Consider the following 22,397-nt stretch of genomic DNA (forward strand, 5'->3'; position numbering starts at 1 on the left):
CGTTTGGGCATTCCACGGTTTATGAATTTGGAGAAAGCAACTGAAAGTGTTAGATAGTGAAGATTGAGCTCAGTGACCCCAGAAAAATTTCCATTGCACGGTTGAATTAAGCTGCCCTAGCCATCGGAGGAGCTTACTCGCCTGAGGCTCCTGGTCCTCCCTGCTTTTCACCTGTTGAACAGAACGCCCACCCGTCGTGCTTCCAATGCTGTGCAGAAAGCAGCTTTCTTTGCCTCTTCCCCTGAGGCTGGGCAGAAGGCCTCTTCACAGTATTCTCATATCTGGGAGTATAAGTATATACAAGAAGCTCTAATTTTCACAGCAGTGTTTGGCTGCCTTTCTGAATATGGCTGAGTAGGAAATCACATGATCTGAGACAGTCCCAGAGCCTTCTCTGCAGGACAACAGCTCTGAGGTTTGGGGCCTCATCGCCACCGCGCTTTGGAGAAGCTTGCACCCACCTGTTGCTTACATGATGCCTGGGGATTAAAAAATGGGCACTCACGTTACAAAGCTCAGACTGTGGCATGGGAGACCGGCTTCCATAGCACCCAGACAACCTGGGCCCCTCTGCAGCAACCAGGAAGTAGCAGGAAAACGCCAGTTTTGAGAATTTCAAGGTAAATTCGTTGAATGCCGGAATTCTTCTGACAGCCGGCCTTCTTCAGCAAGGCTTCACTTGAATGGCAAAACAAGCGAGGGCGTGCCACCGCTCAGCAAAAGAGAGTACTACACCGGATAAATCGCCCAACCGCTCAGAGTGCAGCCACCCAAGACAGACACTGAAATCACACTGCAAGAAGAATTCGTTGTACGCGGGAATTTTTCTTACAGAAAGTCTTCCACAGCAAGGCCGCATGCGATTGGCCCCACAAGCGAAGCATCTGCTGCTCAGCTGAAGACAGCTCCACACAGCAGACTTCAATCAGGTGCTTAGAGTGCAGGCACACAGGACAGACACGGAAAACACATTGAAAGCTGTTTCAGCATCTAGTGCAACGATGTCAATGATTCTTTGAATGGAGCATTCTGCGCTGCTTCCTTTCACCCACATAAGCTGAATCCAAAGCTGACTTGCCTCCACTACGTTTATTTCAGAGCATCTACTCTAACTTCCCTTGTGGCTAGTGGGAATGCCTATTCCAGGCCCACTTATGTCTTTGAGATAGAGGACGTATAGAGAATACAGCCTTTCACTACAACGTTTACTTTTTTCCATACCACATAGGAGCAAATTGCATGCAAGGCGAAAGCAACCTTGTGTTCTCTCAGGGAGGGTCTCCTCGGTGCACGGTGGAATGTTTCCTATTTCAAAGTCTGGCATAAGGCTCTCCTGCAGCGGTTTCGGACACTTTACAGCTAAGGCGTCATCATGGCATTGCTAGCAAAGGGATGACGTGGCCTTTTGCATCCTCTTCTGGCACCTACAGGAAACCAGGTCCTCCCGCATGATTCCAAGTCTTTGGACGAAAGATCCAAGCATGAAAGGCCTTCTTCAGTGTGCTTGAATGCAGAGGTCTTAGGGCTGCCCTTAAGCATTTAGCTTTAGAAACACAGCAAAGGATGGTTTCTCCACGTAGATCATGAGAGTGGTGTGATGCACGTGGTCAGTTCAGGCTGATAGAGTTGTGGCCCAGAGAAACGCTTTGTTCTGATGAAAGGATGATCAGATGAAGGACTCCAACAGCCTCTTCCCTAAACGTTGTTGCAAGTCCTACTCTCAGCACACGTATGTTTCAGACTTAAGCTGCATTCCGAGAGGACACCATGCAAACATACGTTTGGGCATTCCACGGTGTATGAATTTGGAGAAAGCAACTGAAAGTGTTAGATAGTGAAGATTGAGCTCAGTGACCCCAGAAAAATTTCCATTGCACGGTTGAATTAAGCTGCCCTAGCCATCGGAGGAGCTTACTCGCCTGAGGCTCCTGGTCCTCCCTGCTTTTCACCTGTTGAACAGAACGCCCACCCGTCGTGCTTCCAATGCTGTGCAGAAAGCAGCTTTCTTTGCCTCTTCCCCTGAGGCTGGGCAGAAGGCCTCTTCACAGTATTCTCATATCTGGGAGTATAAGTATATACAAGAAGCTCTAATTTTCACAGCAGTGTTTGGCTGCCTTTCTGAATATGGCTGAGTAGGAAATCACATGATCTGAGACAGTCCCAGAGCCTTCTCTGCAGGACAACAGCTCTGAGGTTTGGGGCCTCATCACCACCACGCTTTGGAGAAGCTTGCACACACCTGTTGCTTACATGGTGCCTGGGGATTAAAAAATGGGCACTCAGGTTACAAAGCTCAGACTGTGGCATGGGAGACCGGCTTCCATACCACCCAGACAACCTGGGCCCCTCTGCAGCAGCCAGGAAGTAGCAGGAAAACGCCACTTTTGAGAATTTCAAGGTAAATTCGTTGAATGCCGGAATTCTTCTGACAGCCGGCCTTCTTCAGCAAGGCTTCACTTGAATGGCAAAACAAGCGAGGGCGTGCCGCCGCTCAGCAAAAGAGAGTACTACACCGGATAAATCGCCCAGTCGCTCAGAGTGCAGCCACCCAAGACAGACACTGAAATCACACTGCAAGAAGAATTCGTTGTACGCGGGAATTTTTCTTACAGAAAGTCTTCCACAGCAAGGCCGCATGCGATTGGCCCCACAAGCGAAGCATCTGCTGCTCAGCTGAAGACAGCTCCACACAGCAGACTTCACTCAGGTGCTTAGAGTGCAGGCACACAGGACAGACACGGAAAACACATTGAGTGCTGTTTCAGCATCCAGTGCAACGATGTCAATGATTCCTTGAATGGAGCGTTCTGCGCTGCTTCCTTTCACCCACATAAGCTGAATCCAAAGCTGACTTGCCTCCACTACGTTTATTTCAGAGCATCTACTCTAACTTCCCTTGTGGCTAGTGGGAATGCCTATTCCAGGCCCACTTATGTCTTTGAGATAGAGGACGTATAGAGAATACAGACTTTCACTACAACGTTTACTGGTTTCCATACCACATAGGAGCAAATTGCATGCAAGGCGAAAGCAACCTTGTGTTCTCTCAGGGAGGGTCTCCTCGGTGCACGGTGGAATGTTTCCTATTTCAAAGTCTGGCATAAGGCTCTCCTGCAGCGGTTTCGGACACTTTACAGCTAAGGCGTCATCATGGCATTGCTAGCAAAGGGATGACGTGGCCTTTTGCATCCTCTTCTTGCACCTACAGGAAACCAGGACCGCCCGCACGATTCCAAGTCTTTGGACGAAAGATCCAAGCATGAAAGGCCTTCTTCAGTGTGCTTGAATGCAGAGGTCTTAGGGCTGCCCTTAAGCATTTAGCTTTAGAAACACAGCAAAGGATGGTTTCTCCACGTAGATCATGAGAGTGGTGTGATGCACGTGGTCAGTTCAGGCTGATAGAGTTGTGGCCCAGAGAAACGCTTTGTTCTGATGAAAGGATGATCAGATGAAGGACTCCAACAGCCTCTTCCCTAAACGTTGTTGCAAGTCCTACTCTCAGCACACGTTATGTTTCAGACTTAAGCTGCATTCCGAGAGGACACCATGCAAACATACGTTTGGGCATTCCACGGTGTATGAATTTGGAGAAAGCAACTGAAAGTGTTAGATAGTGTAGATTGAGCTCAGTGACCCCAGAAAAATTTCCATTGCACGGTTGAATTAAGCTGCCCTAGCCATCGGAGGAGCTTACTCGCCTGAGGCTCCTGGTCCTCCCTGCTTTTCACCTGTTGAACAGAACGCCCACCCGTCGTGCTTCCAATGCTGTGCAGAAAGCAGCTTTCTTTGCCTCTTCCCCTGAGGCTGGGCAGAAGGCCTCTTCACAGTATTCTCATATCTGGGAGTATAAGTATATACAAGAAGCTCTAATTTTCAAGGCAGTGTTTGGCTGCCTTTCTGAATATGGCTGAGTAGGAAATCACATGATCTGAGACAGTCCCAGAGCCTTCTCTGCAGGACAACAGCTCTGAGGTTTGGGGCCTCATCACCACCGCGCTTTGGAGAAGCTTGCACCCACCTGTTCCTTACATGGTGCCTGGGGATTAAAAAATGGGCACTCAGGTAACAAAGCTCAGACTGTGGCATGGGAGACCGGCTTCCATACCACCCAGACAACCTGGGCCCCTCTGCAGCAGCCAGGAAGTAGCAGGAAAACGCCACTTTTGAGAATTTCAAGGTAAATTCGTTGAATGCCGGAATTCTTCTGACAGCCGGCCTTCTTCAGCAAGGCTTCACTTGAATGGCTAAACAAGCGAGGGCGTGCCGCCGCTCAGCAAAAGAGAGTACTACACAGGATAAATCGCCCAGTCGCTCGGAGTGCAGCCACAAAAGACAGACACTGAAATCACACTGCAAGAAGAATTCATTGTACGCGGGAATTTTTCTTACAGAAAGTCTTCCACAGCAAGGCCGCATGCGATTGGCCCCACAAGCGAAGCATCTGCTGCTCAGCTGAAGACAGCTCCACACAGCAGACTTCACTCAGGTGCTTAGAGTGCAGGCACACAGGACAGACACGGAAAAACACATGGAAAGCTGTTTCAGCATCTAGTGCAACGATGTCAATGATTCCTTGAATGGAGCGTTCTGCGCTGCTTTCTTTCACCCACATAAGCTGAATCCAAAGCTGACTTGCCTCCACTACGTTTATTTCAGAGCATCTACTCTAACTTCCCTTGTGGCTAGTGGGAATGCCTGTTCCAGGCCCACTTATGTCTTTGAGATAGAGGACGTATAGAGAATACAGCCTTTCACTACAACGTTTACTGGTTTCCATACCACATAGGAGCAAATTGCATGCAAGGCGAAAGCAACCTTGTGTTCTCTCAGGGAGGGTCTCCTCAGTGCACGGTGGAATGTTTCCTATTTCAAAGTCTGGCATAAGGCTCTCCTGCAGCGGTTTCGGACACTTTACAGCTAAGGCGTCATCATGGCATTGCTAGCAAAGGGATGACGTGGCCTTTTGCATCCTCTTCTTGCACCTACAGGAAACCAGGACCGCCCGCACGATTCCAAGTCTTTGGACGAAAGATCCAAGCATGAAAGGCCTTCTTCAGTGTGCTTGAATGCAGAGGTCTTAGGGCTGCCCTTAAGCATTTAGCTTTAGAAACACAGCAAAGGATGGTTTCTCCACGTAGATCATGAGAGTGGTGTGATGCACGTGGTCAGTTCAGGCTGATAGAGTTGTGGCCCAGAGAAACGCTTTGTTCTGATGAAAGGATGATCAGATGAAGGACTCCAACAGCCTCTTCCCTAAACGTTGTTGCAAGTCCTACTCTCAGCACACGTATGTTTCAGACTTAAGCTGCATTCCGAGAGGACACCATGTAAACATACGTTTGGGCATTCCACGGTTTATGAATTTGGAGAAAGCAACTGAAAGTGTTAGATAGTGAAGATTGAGCTCAGTGACCCCAGAAAAATTTCCATTGCACGGTTGAATTAAGCTGCCCTAGCCATAGGAGGAGCTTACTCGCCTGAGGCTCCTGGTCCTCCCTGCTTTTCACCTGTTGAACAGAACGCCCACCCGTCGTGCTTCCAATGCTGTGCAGAAAGCAGCTTTCTTTGCCTCTTCCCCTGAGGCTGGGCAGAAGGCCTCTTCACAGTATTCTCATATCTGGGAGTATAAGTATATACAAGAAGCTCTAATTTTCACAGCAGTGTTTGGCTGCCTTTCTGAATATGGCTGAGTAGGAAATCACATGATCTGAGACAGTCCCAGAGCCTTCTCTGCAGGACAACAGCTCTGAGGTTTGGGGCCTCATCACCACCGCGCTTTGGAGAAGCTTGCACACACCTGTTGCTTACATGGTGCCTGGGGATTAAAAAATGGGCATTCAGGTTACAAAGCTCAGACTGTGGCATGGGAGACCGGCTTCCATACCACCCAGACAACCTGGGCCCCTCTGAAGCAGCCGGGAAGTAGCAGGAAAACGCCACTTTTGAGAATTTCTAGGTAAATTCGTTGTATGCGGGAATTCTTCTGACAGCCGGCCTTCTTCAGCAAGGCTTCACTTGAATGGCAAAACAAGCGAGGGCGTGCCGCCGCTCAGCAAAAGAGAGTACTACACAGGATAAATCGCGCAGTCGCTCAGAGTGCAGCCACCCAAGACAGACACTGAAATCACACTGCAAGAAGAATTGGTTGTACGCGGGAATTTTTCTTACAGAAAGTCTTCCACAGCAAGGCCGCATGCGATTGGCCCCACAAGCGAAGCATCTGCTGCTCAGCTGAAGACAGCTCCACACAGCAGACTTCACTCAGGTGCTTAGAGTGCAGGCACACAGGACAGACACGGAAAACACATTGAGTGCTGTTTCAGCATCCAGTGCAACGATGTCAATGATTCCTTGAATGGAGCGTTCTGCGCTGCTTCCTTTCACCCACATAAGCTGAATCCAAAGCTGACTTGCCTCCACTACGTTTATTTCAGAGCATCTACTCTAACTTCCTGTGTGGCTCGTGGGAATGCCTGTTTCAGGCCCACTTATGTCTTTGAGATAGAGGACGTATAGAGAATACAGCCTTTCACTACAACGTTTACTGGTTTCCATACCACATAGGAGCAAATTGCATGCAAGGCGAAAGCAACCTTGTGTTCTCTCAGGGAGGGTCTCCTCAGTGCATGGTGGAATGTTTCCTATTTCAAAGTCTGGCATAAGGCTCTCCTGCAGCGGTTTCGGACACTTTACAGCTAAGGCGTCATCATGGCATTGTTAGCAAAGGGATGACGTGGCCTTTTGCATCCTCTTCTGGCACCTACAGGAAACCAGGTCCTCCCGCATGATTCCAAGTCTTTGGACGAAAGATCCAAGCATGAAAGGCCTTCTTCAGTGTGCTTGAATGCAGAGGTCTTAGGGCTGCCCTTAAGCATTTAGCTTTAGAAACACAGCAAAGGATGGTTTCTCCACGTAGATCATGAGAGTGGTGTGATGCACGTGGTCAGTTCAGGCTGATAGAGTTGTGGCCCAGAGAAACGCTTTGTTCTGATGAAAGGATGATCAGATGAAGGACTCCAACAGCCTCTTCCCTAAACGTTGTTGCAAGTCCTACTCTCAGCACACGTATGTTTCAGACTTAAGCTGCATTCCGAGAGGACACCATGCAAACATACGTTTGGGCATTCCACGGTGTATGAATTTGGAGAAAGCAACTGAAAGTGTTAGATAGTGAAGATTGAGCTCAGTGACCCCAGAAAAATTTCCATTGCACGGTTGAATTAAGCTGCCCTAGCCATCGGAGGAGCTTACTCGCCTGAGGCTCCTGGTCCTCCCTGCTTTTCACCTGTTGAACAGAACGCCCACCCGTCGTGCTTCCAATGCTGTGCAGAAAGCAGCTTTCTTTGCCTCTTCCCCTGAGGCTGGGCAGAAGGCCTCTTCACAGTATTCTCATATCTGGGAGTATAAGTATATACAAGAAGCTCTAATTTTCACAGCAGTGTTTGGCTGCCTTTCTGAATATGGCTGAGTAGGAAATCACATGATCTGAGACAGTCCCAGAGCCTTTTCCGCAGGACAACAGCTCTGAGGTTTGGGGCCTCATCACCACCGCGCTTTGGAGAAGCTTGCACCCACCTGTTCCTTACATGGTGCCTGGGGATTAAAAAATGGGCACTCAGGTAACAAAGCATAGACTGTGGCATGGGAGACCGGCTTCCATACCACCCAGACAACCTGGGCCCCTCTGCAGCAGCCAGGAAGTAGCAGGAAAACGCCACTTTTGAGAATTTCAAGGTAAATTCGTTGAATGCCGGAATTCTTCTGACAGCCGGCCTTCTTCAGCAAGGCTTCACTTGAATGGCAAAACAAGCGAGGGCGTGCCGCCGCTCAGCAAAAGAGAGTACTACACCGGATAAATCGCCCAGTCGCTCAGAGTGCAGCCACCCAAGACAGACACTGAAATCACACTGCAAGAAGAATTCGTTGTACGCGGGAATTTTTCTTACAGAAAGTCTTCCACAGCAAGGCCGCATGCGATTGGCCCCACAAGCGAAGCATCTGCTGCTCAGCTGAAGACAGCTCCACACAGCAGACTTCACTCAGGTGCTTAGAGTGCAGGCACACAGGACAGACACGGAAAAACACATGGAAAGCTGTTTCAGCATCTAGTGCAACGATGTCAATGATTCCTTGAATGGAGCGTTGTGCGCTGCTTCCTTTCACCCACATAAGCTGAATCCAAAGCTGACTTGCCTCCACTACGTTTATTTCAGAGCATCTACTCTAACTTCCCTTGTGGCTAGTGGGAATGCCTGTTCCAGGCCCACTTATGTCTTTGAGATAGAGGACGTATAGAGAATACAGCCTTTCACTACAACGTTTACTGGTTTCCATACCACAAAGGAGCAAATTGCATGCAAGGCGAAAGCAACCTTGTGTTCTCTCAGGGAGGGTCTCCTCAGTGCACGGTGGAATGTTTCCTATTTCAAAGTCTGGCATAAGGCTCTCCTGCAGCGGTTTCGGACACTTTACAGCTAAGGCGTCATCATGGCATTGCTAGCAAAGGGATGACGTGGCCTTTTGCATCCTCTTCTTGCACCTACAGGAAACCAGGACCGCCCGCACGATTCCAAGTCTTTGGACGAAAGATCCAAGCATGAAAGGCCTTCTTCAGTGTGCTTGAATGCAGAGGTCTTAGGGCTGCCCTTAAGCATTTAGCTTTAGAAACACAGCAAAGGATGGTTTCTCCACGTAGATCATGAGAGTGGTGTGATGCACGTGGTCAGTTCAGGCTGATAGAGTTGTGGCCCAGAGAAACGCTTTGTTCTGATGAAAGGATGATCAGATGAAGGACTCCAACAGCCTCTTCCCTAAACGTTGTTGCAAGTCCTACTCTCAGCACACGTATGTTTCAGACTTAAGCTGCATTCCGAGAGGACACCATGCAAACATACGTTTGGGCATTCCACGGTGTATGAATTTGGAGAAAGCAACTGAAAGTGTTAGATAGTGAAGATTGAGCTCAGTGACCCCAGAAAAATTTCCTTTGCACGGTTGAATTAAGCTGCCCTAGCCATCGGAGGAGCTTACTCGCCTGAGGCTCCTGGTCCTCCCTGCTTTTCACCTGTTGAACAGAACGCCCACCCGTCGTGCTTCCAATGCTGTGCAGAAAGCAGCTTTCTTTGCCTCTTCCCCTGAGGCTGGGCAGAAGGCCTCTTCACAGTATTCTCATATCTGGGAGTATAAGTATATACAAGAAGCTCTAATTTTCACAGCAGTGTTTGGCTGCCTTTCTGAATATGGCTGAGTAGGAAATCACATGATCTGAGACAGTCCCAGAGCCTTCTCTGCAGGACAACAGCTCTGAGGTTTGGGGCCTCATCGCCACCGCGCTTTGGAGAAGCTTGCACCCACCTGTTGCTTACATGGTGCCTGGGGATTAAAAAATGGGCACTCACGTTACAAAGCTCAGACTGTGGCATGGGAGACCGGCTTCCATAGCACCCAGACAACCTGGGCCCCTCTGCAGCAACCAGGAAGTAGCAGGAAAACGCCAGTTTTGAGAATTTCAAGGTAAATTCGTTGAATGCCGGAATTCTTCTGACAGCCGGCCTTCTTCAGCAAGGCTTCACTTGAATGGCAAAACAAGCGAGGGCGTGCCACCGCTCAGCAAAAGAGAGTACTACACCGGATAAATCGCCCAACCGCTCAGAGTGCAGCCACCCAAGACAGACACTGAAATCACACTGCAAGAAGAATTCGTTGTACGCGGGAATTTTTCTTACAGAAAGTCTTCCACAGCAAGGCCGCATGCGATTGGCCCCACAAGCGAAGCATCTGCTGCTCAGCTGAAGACAGCTCCACACAGCAGACTTCAATCAGGTGCTTAGAGTGCAGGCACACAGGACAGACACGGAAAACACATTGAAAGCTGTTTCAGCATCTAGTGCAACGATGTCAATGATTCTTTGAATGGAGCATTCTGCGCTGCTTCCTTTCACCCACATAAGCTGAATCCAAAGCTGACTTGCCTCCACTACGTTTATTTCAGAGCATCTACTCTAACTTCCCTTGTGGCTAGTGGGAATGCCTATTCCAGGCCCACTTATGTCTTTGAGATAGAGGACGTATAGAGAATACAGCCTTTCACTACAACGTTTACTGGTTTCCATACCACATAGGAGCAAATTGCATGCAAGGCGAAAGCAACCTTGTGTTCTCTCAGGGAGGGTCTCCTCGGTGCACGGTGGAATGTTTCCTATTTCAAAGTCTGGCATAAGGCTCTCCTGCAGCGGTTTCGGACACTTTACAGCTAAGGCGTCATCATGGCATTGCTAGCAAAGGGATGACGTGGCCTTTTGCATCCTCTTCTGGCACCTACAGGAAACCAGGTCCTCCCGCATGATTCCAAGTCTTTGGACGAAAGATCCAAGCATGAAAGGCCTTCTTCAGTGTGCTTGAATGCAGAGGTCTTAGGGCTGCCCTTAAGCATTTAGCTTTAGAAACACAGCAAAGGATGGTTTCTCCACGTAGATCATGAGAGTGGTGTGATGCACGTGGTCAGTTCAGGCTGATAGAGTTGTGGCCCAGAGAAACGCTTTGTTCTGATGAAAGGATGATCAGATGAAGGACTCCAACAGCCTCTTCCCTAAACGTTGTTGCAAGTCCTACTCTCAGCACACGTATGTTTCAGACTTAAGCTGCATTCCGAGAGGACACCATGCAAACATACGTTTGGGCATTCCACGGTGTATGAATTTGGAGAAAGCAACTGAAAGTGTTAGATAGTGAAGATTGAGCTCAGTGACCCCAGAAAAATTTCCATTGCACGGTTGAATTAAGCTGCCCTAGCCATCGGAGGAGCTTACTCGCCTGAGGCTCCTGGTCCTCCCTGCTTTTTACCTGTTGAACAGAACGCCCACCCGTCGTGCTTCCAATGCTGTGCAGAAAGCAGCTTTCTTTGCCTCTTCCCCTGAGGCTGGGCAGAAGGCCTCTTCACAGTATTCTCATATCTGGGAGTATAAGTATATACAAGAAGCTCTAATTTTCAAGGCAGTGTTTGGCTGCCTTTCTGAATATGGCTGAGTAGGAAATCACATGATCTGAGACAGTCCCAGAGCCTTCTCTGCAGGACAACAGCTCTGAGGTTTGGGGCCTCATCACCACCGCGCTTTGGAGAAGCTTGCACCCACCTGTTCCTTACATGGTGCCTGGGGATTAAAAAATGGGCACTCAGGTAACAAAGCTCAGACTGTGGCATGGGAGACCGGCTTCCATACCACCCAGACAACCTGGGCCCCTCTGCAGCAGCCAGGAAGTAGCAGGAAAACGCCACTTTTGAGAATTTCAAGGTAAATTCGTTGAATGCCGGAATTCTTCTGACAGCCGGCCTTCTTCAGCAAGGCTTCACTTGAATGGCAAAACAAGCGAGGGCGTGCCGCCGCTCAGCAAAAGAGAGTACTACACCGGATAAATCGCCCAGTCGCTCAGAGTGCAGCCACCCAAGACAGACACTGAAATCACACTGCAAGAAGAATTCGTTGTACGCGGGAATTTTTCTTACAGAAAGTCTTCCACAGCAAGGCCGCATGCGATTGGCCCCACAAGCGAAGCATCTGCTGCTCAGCTGAAGACAGCTCCACACAGCAGACTTCACTCAGGTGCTTAGAGTGCAGGCACACAGGACAGACACGGAAAACACATTGAGTGCTGTTTCAGCATCCAGTGCAACGATGTCAATGATTCCTTGAATGGAGCGTTCTGCGCTGCTTCCTTTCACCCACATAAGCTGAATCCAAAGCTGACTTGCCTCCACTACGTTTATTTCAGAGCATCTACTCTAACTTCCCTTGTGGCTAGTGGGAATGCCTATTCCAGGCCCACTTATGTCTTTGAGATAGAGGACGTATAGAGAATACAGCCTTTCACTACAACGTTTACTGGTTTCCATACCACATAGGAGCAAATTGCATGCAAGGCGAAAGCAACCTTGTGTTCTCTCAGGGAGGGTCTCCTCGGTGCACGGTGGAATGTTTCCTATTTCAAAGTCTGGCATAAGGCTCTCCTGCAGCGGTTTCGGACACTTTACAGCTAAGGCGTCATCATGGCATTGCTAGCAAAGGGATGACGTGGCCTTTTGCATCCTCTTCTTGCACCTACAGGAAACCAGGACCGCCCGCACGATTCCAAGTCTTTGGACGAAAGATCCAAGCATGAAAGGCCTTCTTCAGTGTGCTTGAATGCAGAGGTCTTAGGGCTGCCCTTAAGCATTTAGCTTTAGAAACACAGCAAAGGATGGTTTCTCCACGTAGATCATGAGAGTGGTGTGATGCACGTGGTCAGTTCAGGCTGATAGAGTTGTGGCCCAGAGAAACGCTTTGTTCTGATGAAAGGATGATCAGATGAAGGACTCCAACAGCCTCTTCCCTAAACGTTGTTGCAAGTCCTACTCTCAGCACACGTTATGTTTCAGACTTAAGCTCCATTCCGAGAGGACACCATGCAAACATACGTTTGGGCATTCCACGGTGTATGAATTTGGAGAAAGCAACTGAAAGTGTTAGATAGTGTAGATTGAGCTCAGTGACCCCAGAAAAATTTCCATTGCACGGTTGAATTAAGCTGCCCTAGCCATCGGAGGAGCTTACTCGCCTGAGGCTCCTGGTCCTCCCTGCTTTTCACCTGTTGAACAGAACGCCCACCCGTCGTGCTTCCAATGCTGTGCAGAAAGCAGCTTTCTTTGCCTCTTCCCCTGAGGCTGGGCAGAAGGCCTCTTCACAGTATTCTCATATCTGGGAGTATAAGTATATACAAGAAGCTCTAATTTTCAAGGCAGTGTTTGGCTGCCTTTCTGAATATGGCTGAGTAGGAAATCACATGATCTGAGACAGTCCCAGAGCCTTCTCTGCAGGACAACAGCTCTGAGGTTTGGGGCCTCATCACCACCGCGCTTTGGAGAAGCTTGCACCCACCTGTTCCTTACATGGTGCCTGGGGATTAAAAAATTGGCACTCAGGTAACAAAGCATAGACTGTGGCATGGGAGACCGGCTTCCATACCACCCAGACAACCTGGGCCCCTCTGCAGCAGCCAGGAAGTAGCAGGAAAACGCCACTTTTGAGAATTTCAAGGTAAATTCGTTGAATGCCGGAATTCTTCTGACAGCCGGCCTTCTTCAGCAAGGCTTCACTTGAATGGCAAAACAAGCGAGGGCGTGCCGCCGCTCAGCAAAAGAGAGTACTACACCGGATAAATCGCCCAGTCGCTCAGAGTGCAGCCACCCAAGACAGACACTGAAATCACACTGCAAGAAGAATTCGTTGTACGCGGGAATTTTTCTTACAGAAAGTCTTCCACAGCAAGGCCGCATGCGATTGGCCCCACAAGCGAAGCATCTGCTGCTCAGCTGAAGACAGCTCCACACAGCAGACTTCACTCAGGTGCTTAGAGTGCAGGCACACAGGACAGACACGGAAAACACATTGAGTGCTGTTTCAGCATCCAGTGCAACGATGTCAATGATTCCTTGAATGGAGCGTTCTGCGCTGCTTCCTTTCACCCACATAAGCTGAATCCAAAGCTGACTTGCCTCCACTACGTTTATTTCAGAGCATCTACTCTAACTTCCCTTGTGGCTAGTGGGAATGCCTATTCCAGGCCCACTTATGTCTTTGAGATAGAGGACGTATAGAGAATACAGACTTTCACTACAACGTTTACTGGTTTCCATACCACATAGGAGCAAATTGCATGCAAGGCGAAAGCAACCTTGTGTTCTCTCAGGGAGGGTCTCCTCGGTGCACGGTGGAATGTTTCCTATTTCAAAGTCTGGCATAAGGCTCTCCTGCAGCGGTTTCGGACACTTTACAGCTAAGGCGTCATCATGGCATTGCTAGCAAAGGGATGACGTGGCCTTTTGCATCCTCTTCTTGCACCTACAGGAAACCAGGACCGCCCGCACGATTCCAAGTCTTTGAACGAAAGATCCAAGCATGAAAGGCCTTCTTCAGTGTGCTTGAATGCAGAGGTCTTAGGGCTGCCCTTAAGCATTTAGCTTTAGAAACACAGCAAAGGATGGTTTCTCCACGTAGATCATGAGAGTGGTGTGATGCACGTGGTCAGTTCAGGCTGATAGAGTTGTGGCCCAGAGAAACGCTTTGTTCTGATGAAAGGATGATCAGATGAAGGACTCCAACAGCCTCTTCCCTAAACGTTGTTGCATGTCCTACTCTCAGCACACGTTATGTTTCAGACTTAAGCTGCATTCCGAGAGGACACCATGCAAACATACGTTTGGGCATTCCACGGTGTATGAATTTGGAGAAAGCAACTGAAAGTGTTAGATAGTGTAGATTGAGCTCAGTGACCCCAGAAAAATTTCCATTGCACGGTTGAATTAAGCTGCCCTAGCCATCGGAGGAGCTTACTCGCCTGAGGCTCCTGGTCCTCCCTGCTTTTCACCTGTTGAACAGAACGCCCACCCGTCGTGCTTCCAATGCTGTGCAGAAAGCAGCTTTCTTTGCCTCTTCCCCTGAGGCTGGGCAGAAGGCCTCTTCACAGTATTCTCATATCTGGGAGTATAAGTATATACAAGAAGCTCTAATTTTCAAGGCAGTGTTTGGCTGCCTTTCTGAATATGGCTGAGTAGGAAATCACATGATCTGAGACAGTCCCAGAGCCTTCTCTGCAGGACAACAGCTCTGAGGTTTGGGGCCTCATCACCACCGCGCTTTGGAGAAGCTTGCACCCACCTGTTCCTTACATGGTGCCTGGGGATTAAAAAATGGGCACTCAGGTAACAAAGCTCAGACTGTGGCATGGGAGACCGGCTTCCATACCACCCAGACAACCTGGGCCCCTCTGCAGCAGCCAGGAAGTAGCAGGAAAACGCCACTTTTGAGAATTTCAAGGTAAATTCGTTGAATGCCGGAATTCTTCTGACAGCCGGCCTTCTTCAGCAAGGCTTCACTTGAATGGCTAAACAAGCGAGGGCGTGCCGCCGCTCAGCAAAAGAGAGTACTACACAGGATAAATCGCCCAGTCGCTCGGAGTGCAGCCACAAAAGACAGACACTGAAATCACACTGCAAGAAGAATTCATTGTACGCGGGAATTTTTCTTACAGAAAGTCTTCCACAGCAAGGCCGCATGCGATTGGCCCCACAAGCGAAGCATCTGCTGCTCAGCTGAAGACAGCTCCACACAGCAGACTTCACTCAGGTGCTTAGAGTGCAGGCACACAGGACAGACACGGAAAAACACATGGAAAGCTGTTTCAGCATCTAGTGCAACGATGTCAATGATTCCTTGAATGGAGCGTTCTGCGCTGCTTTCTTTCACCCACATAAGCTGAATCCAAAGCTGACTTGCCTCCACTACGTTTATTTCAGAGCATCTACTCTAACTTCCCTTGTGGCTAGTGGGAATGCCTGTTCCAGGCCCACTTATGTCTTTGAGATAGAGGACGTATAGAGAATACAGCCTTTCACTACAACGTTTACTGGTTTCCATACCACATAGGAGCAAATTGCATGCAAGGCGAAAGCAACCTTGTGTTCTCTCAGGGAGGGTCTCCTCAGTGCACGGTGGAATGTTTCCTATTTCAAAGTCTGGCATAAGGCTCTCCTGCAGCGGTTTCGGACACTTTACAGCTAAGGCGTCATCATGGCATTGCTAGCAAAGGGATGACGTGGCCTTTTGCATCCTCTTCTTGCACCTACAGGAAACCAGGACCGCCCGCACGATTCCAAGTCTTTGGACGAAAGATCCAAGCATGAAAGGCCTTCTTCAGTGTGCTTGAATGCAGAGGTCTTAGGGCTGCCCTTAAGCATTTAGCTTTAGAAACACAGCAAAGGATGGTTTCTCCACGTAGATCATGAGAGTGGTGTGATGCACGTGGTCAGTTCAGGCTGATAGAGTTGTGGCCCAGAGAAACGCTTTGTTCTGATGAAAGGATGATCAGATGAAGGACTCCAACAGCCTCTTCCCTAAACGTTGTTGCAAGTCCTACTCTCAGCACACGTATGTTTCAGACTTAAGCTGCATTCCGAGAGGACACCATGCAAACATACGTTTGGGCATTCCACGGTGTATGAATTTGGAGAAAGCAACTGAAAGTGTTAGATAGTGAAGATTGAGCTCAGTGACCCCAGAAAAATTTCCATTGCACGGTTGAATTAAGCTGCCCTAGCCATCGGAGGAGCTTACTCGCCTGAGGCTCCTGGTCCTCCCTGCTTTTCACCTGTTGAACAGAACGCCCACCCGTCGTGCTTCCAATGCTGTGCAGAAAGCAGCTTTCTTTGCCTCTTCCCCTGAGGCTGGGCAGAAGGCCTCTTCACAGTATTCTCATATCTGGGAGTATAAGTATATACAAGAAGCTCTAATTTTCACAGCAGTGTTTGGCTGCCTTTCTGAATATGGCTGAGTAGGAAATCACATGATCTGAGACAGTCCCAGAGCCTTCTCTGCAGGACAACAGCTCTGAGGTTTGGGGCCTCATCGCCACCGCGCTTTGGAGAAGCTTGCACCCACCTGTTGCTTACATGATGCCTGGGGATTAAAAAATGGGCACTCACGTTACAAAGCTCAGACTGTGGCATGGGAGACCGGCTTCCATAGCACCCAGACAACCTGGGCCCCTCTGCAGCAACCAGGAAGTAGCAGGAAAACGCCAGTTTTGAGAATTTCAAGGTAAATTCGTTGAATGCCGGAATTCTTCTGACAGCCGGCCTTCTTCAGCAAGGCTTCACTTGAATGGCAAAACAAGCGAGGGCGTGCCACCGCTCAGCAAAAGAGAGTACTACACCGGATAAATCGCCCAACCGCTCAGAGTGCAGCCACCCAAGACAGACACTGAAATCACACTGCAAGAAGAATTCGTTGTACGCGGGAATTTTTCTTACAGAAAGTCTTCCACAGCAAGGCCGCATGCGATTGGCCCCACAAGCGAAGCATCTGCTGCTCAGCTGAAGACAGCTCCACACAGCAGACTTCAATCAGGTGCTTAGAGTGCAGGCACACAGGACAGACACGGAAAACACATTGAAAGCTGTTTCAGCATCTAGTGCAACGATGTCAATGATTCTTTGAATGGAGCATTCTGCGCTGCTTCCTTTCACCCACATAAGCTGAATCCAAAGCTGACTTGCCTCCACTACGTTTATTTCAGAGCATCTACTCTAACTTCCCTTGTGGCTAGTGGGAATGCCTATTCCAGGCCCACTTATGTCTTTGAGATAGAGGACGTATAGAGAATACAGCCTTTCACTACAACGTTTACTTTTTTCCATACCACATAGGAGCAAATTGCATGCAAGGCGAAAGCAACCTTGTGTTCTCTCAGGGAGGGTCTCCTCGGTGCACGGTGGAATGTTTCCTATTTCAAAGTCTGGCATAAGGCTCTCCTGCAGCGGTTTCGGACACTTTACAGCTAAGGCGTCATCATGGCATTGCTAGCAAAGGGATGACGTGGCCTTTTGCATCCTCTTCTGGCACCTACAGGAAACCAGGTCCTCCCGCATGATTCCAAGTCTTTGGACGAAAGATCCAAGCATGAAAGGCCTTCTTCAGTGTGCTTGAATGCAGAGGTCTTAGGGCTGCCCTTAAGCATTTAGCTTTAGAAACACAGCAAAGGATGGTTTCTCCACGTAGATCATGAGAGTGGTGTGATGCACGTGGTCAGTTCAGGCTGATAGAGTTGTGGCCCAGAGAAACGCTTTGTTCTGATGAAAGGATGATCAGATGAAGGACTCCAACAGCCTCTTCCCTAAACGTTGTTGCAAGTCCTACTCTCAGCACACGTATGTTTCAGACTTAAGCTGCATTCCGAGAGGACACCATGCAAACATACGTTTGGGCATTCCACGGTGTATGAATTTGGAGAAAGCAACTGAAAGTGTTAGATAGTGAAGATTGAGCTCAGTGACCCCAGAAAAATTTCCATTGCACGGTTGAATTAAGCTGCCCTAGCCATCGGAGGAGCTTACTCGCCTGAGGCTCCTGGTCCTCCCTGCTTTTCACCTGTTGAACAGAACGCCCACCCGTCGTGCTTCCAATGCTGTGCAGAAAGCAGCTTTCTTTGCCTCTTCCCCTGAGGCTGGGCAGAAGGCCTCTTCACAGTATTCTCATATCTGGGAGTATAAGTATATACAAGAAGCTCTAATTTTCACAGCAGTGTTTGGCTGCCTTTCTGAATATGGCTGAGTAGGAAATCACATGATCTGAGACAGTCCCAGAGCCTTCTCTGCAGGACAACAGCTCTGAGGTTTGGGGCCTCATCACCACCGCGCTTTGGAGAAGCTTGCACCCACCTGTTCCTTACATGGTGCCTGGGGATTAAAAAATGGGCACTCAGGTAACAAAGCTCAGACTGTGGCATGGGAGACCGGCTTCCATACCACCCAGACAACCTGGGCCCCTCTGCAGCAGCCAGGAAGTAGCAGGAAAACGCCACTTTTGAGAATTTCAAGGTAAATTCGTTGAATGCCGGAATTCTTCTGACAGCCGGCCTTCTTCAGCAAGGCTTCACTTGAATGGCTAAACAAGCGAGGGCGTGCCGCCGCTCAGCAAAAGAGAGTACTACACAGGATAAATCGCCCAGTCGCTCGGAGTGCAGCCACAAAAGACAGACACTGAAATCACACTGCAAGAAGAATTCATTGTACGCGGGAATTTTTCTTACAGAAAGTCTTCCACAGCAAGGCCGCATGCGATTGGCCCCACAAGCGAAGCATCTGCTGCTCAGCTGAAGACAGCTCCACACAGCAGACTTCACTCAGGTGCTTAGAGTGCAGGCACACAGGACAGACACGGAAAACACATTGAGTGCTGTTTCAGCATCCAGTGCAACGATGTCAATGATTCCTTGAATGGAGCGTTCTGCGCTGCTTCCTTTCACCCACATAAGCTGAATCCAAAGCTGACTTGCCTCCACTACGTTTATTTCAGAGCATCTACTCTAACTTCCCTTGTGGCTAGTGGGAATGCCTATTCCAGGCCCACTTATGTCTTTGAGATAGAGGACGTATAGAGAATACAGACTTTCACTACAACGTTTACTGGTTTCCATACCACATAGGAGCAAATTGCATGCAAGGCGAAAGCAACCTTGTGTTCTCTCAGGGAGGGTCTCCTCGGTGCACGGTGGAATGTTTCCTATTTCAAAGTCTGGCATAAGGCTCTCCTGCAGCGGTTTCGGACACTTTACAGCTAAGGCGTCATCATGGCATTGCTAGCAAAGGGATGACGTGGCCTTTTGCATCCTCTTCTTGCACCTACAGGAAACCAGGACCGCCCGCACGATTCCAAGTCTTTGGACGAAAGATCCAAGCATGAAAGGCCTTCTTCAGTGTGCTTGAATGCAGAGGTCTTAGGGCTGCCCTTAAGCATTTAGCTTTAGAAACACAGCAAAGGATGGTTTCTCCACGTAGATCATGAGAGTGGTGTGATGCACGTGGTCAGTTCAGGCTGATAGAGTTGTGGCCCAGAGAAACGCTTTGTTCTGTTGAAAGGATGATCAGATGAAGGACTCCAACAGCCTCTTCCCTAAACGTTGTTGCAAGTCCTACTCTCAGCACACGTTATGTTTCAGACTTAAGCTGCATTCCGAGAGGACACCATGCAAACATACGTTTGGGCATTCCACGGTGTATGAATTTGGAGAAAGCAACTGAAAGTGTTAGATAGTGTAGATTGAGCTCAGTGACCCCAGAAAAATTTCCATTGCACGGTTGAATTAAGCTGCCCTAGCCATCGGAGGAGCTTACTCGCCTGAGGCTCCTGGTCCTCCCTGCTTTTCACCTGTTGAACAGAACGCCCACCCGTCGTGCTTCCAATGCTGTGCAGAAAGCAGCTTTCTTTGCCTCTTCCCCTGAGGCTGGGCAGAAGGCCTCTTCACAGTATTCTCATATCTGGGAGTATAAGTATATACAAGAAGCTCTAATTTTCAAGGCAGTGTTTGGCTGCCTTTCTGAATATGGCTGAGTAGGAAATCACATGATCTGAGACAGTCCCAGAGCCTTCTCTGCAGGACAACAGCTCTGAGGTTTGGGGCCTCATCACCACCGCGCTTTGGAGAAGCTTGCACCCACCTGTTCCTTACATGGTGCCTGGGGATTAAAAAATTGGCACTCAGGTAACAAAGCATAGACTGTGGCATGGGAGACCGGCTTCCATACCACCCAGACAACCTGGGCCCCTCTGCAGCAGCCAGGAAGTAGCAGGAAAACGCCACTTTTGAGAATTTCAAGGTAAATTCGTTGAATGCCGGAATTCTTCTGACAGCCGGCCTTCTTCAGCAAGGCTTCACTTGAATGGCAAAACAAGCGAGGGCGTGCCGCCGCTCAGCAAAAGAGAGTACTACACCGGATAAATCGCCCAGTCGCTCAGAGTGCAGCCACCCAAGACAGACACTGAAATCACACTGCAAGAAGAATTCGTTGTACGCGGGAATTTTTCTTACAGAAAGTCTTCCACAGCAAGGCCGCATGCGATTGGCCCCACAAGCGAAGCATCTGCTGCTCAGCTGAAGACAGCTCCACACAGCAGACTTCACTCAGGTGCTTAGAGTGCAGGCACACAGGACAGACACGGAAAACACATTGAGTGCTGTTTCAGCATCCAGTGCAACGATGTCAATGATTCCTTGAATGGAGCGTTCTGCGCTGCTTCCTTTCACCCACATAAGCTGAATCCAAAGCTGACTTGCCTCCACTACGTTTATTTCAGAGCATCTACTCTAACTTCCCTTGTGGCTAGTGGGAATGCCTATTCCAGGCCCACTTATGTCTTTGAGATAGAGGACGTATAGAGAATACAGACTTTCACTACAACGTTTACTGGTTTCCATACCACATAGGAGCAAATTGCATGCAAGGCGAAAGCAACCTTGTGTTCTCTCAGGGAGGGTCTCCTCGGTGCACGGTGGAATGTTTCCTATTTCAAAGTCTGGCATAAGGCTCTCCTGCAGCGGTTTCGGACACTTTACAGCTAAGGCGTCATCATGGCATTGCTAGCAAAGGGATGACGTGGCCTTTTGCATCCTCTTCTTGCACCTACAGGAAACCAGGACCGCCCGCACGATTCCAAGTCTTTGAACGAAAGATCCAAGCATGAAAGGCCTTCTTCAGTGTGCTTGAATGCAGAGGTCTTAGGGCTGCCCTTAAGCATTTAGCTTTAGAAACACAGCAAAGGATGGTTTCTCCACGTAGATCATGAGAGTGGTGTGATGCACGTGGTCAGTTCAGGCTGATAGAGTTGTGGCCCAGAGAAACGCTTTGTTCTGATGAAAGGATGATCAGATGAAGGACTCCAACAGCCTCTTCCCTAAACGTTGTTGCATGTCCTACTCTCAGCACACGTTATGTTTCAGACTTAAGCTGCATTCCGAGAGGACACCATGCAAACATACGTTTGGGCATTCCACGGTGTATGAATTTGGAGAAAGCAACTGAAAGTGTTAGATAGTGTAGATTGAGCTCAGTGACCCCAGAAAAATTTCCATTGCACGGTTGAATTAAGCTGCCCTAGCCATCGGAGGAGCTTACTCGCCTGAGGCTCCTGGTCCTCCCTGCTTTTCACCTGTTGAACAGAACGCCCACCCGTCGTGCTTCCAATGCTGTGCAGAAAGCAGCTTTCTTTGCCTCTTCCCCTGAGGCTGGGCAGAAGGCCTCTTCACAGTATTCTCATATCTGGGAGTATAAGTATATACAAGAAGCTCTAATTTTCAAGGCAGTGTTTGGCTGCCTTTCTGAATATGGCTGAGTAGGAAATCACATGATCTGAGACAGTCCCAGAGCCTTCTCTGCAGGACAACAGCTCTGAGGTTTGGGGCCTCATCACCACCGCGCTTTGGAGAAGCTTGCACCCACCTGTTCCTTACATGGTGCCTGGGGATTAAAAAATGGGCACTCAGGTAACAAAGCTCAGACTGTGGCATGGGAGACCGGCTTCCATACCACCCAGACAACCTGGGCCCCTCTGCAGCAGCCAGGAAGTAGCAGGAAAACGCCACTTTTGAGAATTTCAAGGTAAATTCGTTGAATGCCGGAATTCTTCTGACAGCCGGCCTTCTTCAGCAAGGCTTCACTTGAATGGCTAAACAAGCGAGGGCGTGCCGCCGCTCAGCAAAAGAGAGTACTACACAGGATAAATCGCCCAGTCGCTCGGAGTGCAGCCACAAAAGACAGACACTGAAATCACACTGCAAGAAGAATTCATTGTACGCGGGAATTTTTCTTACAGAAAGTCTTCCACAGCAAGGCCGCATGCGATTGGCCCCACAAGCGAAGCATCTGCTGCTCAGCTGAAGACAGCTCCACACAGCAGACTTCACTCAGGTGCTTAGAGTGCAGGCACACAGGACAGACACGGAAAAACACATGGAAAGCTGTTTCAGCATCTAGTGCAACGATGTCAATGATTCCTTGAATGGAGCGTTCTGCGCTGCTTTCTTTCACCCAC

This window comes from Manis pentadactyla, chromosome 17, assembly GCF_030020395.1.
Source record: "Manis pentadactyla isolate mManPen7 chromosome 17, mManPen7.hap1, whole genome shotgun sequence".
Classification (NCBI taxonomy): Eukaryota; Metazoa; Chordata; class Mammalia; order Pholidota; family Manidae; genus Manis; species Manis pentadactyla.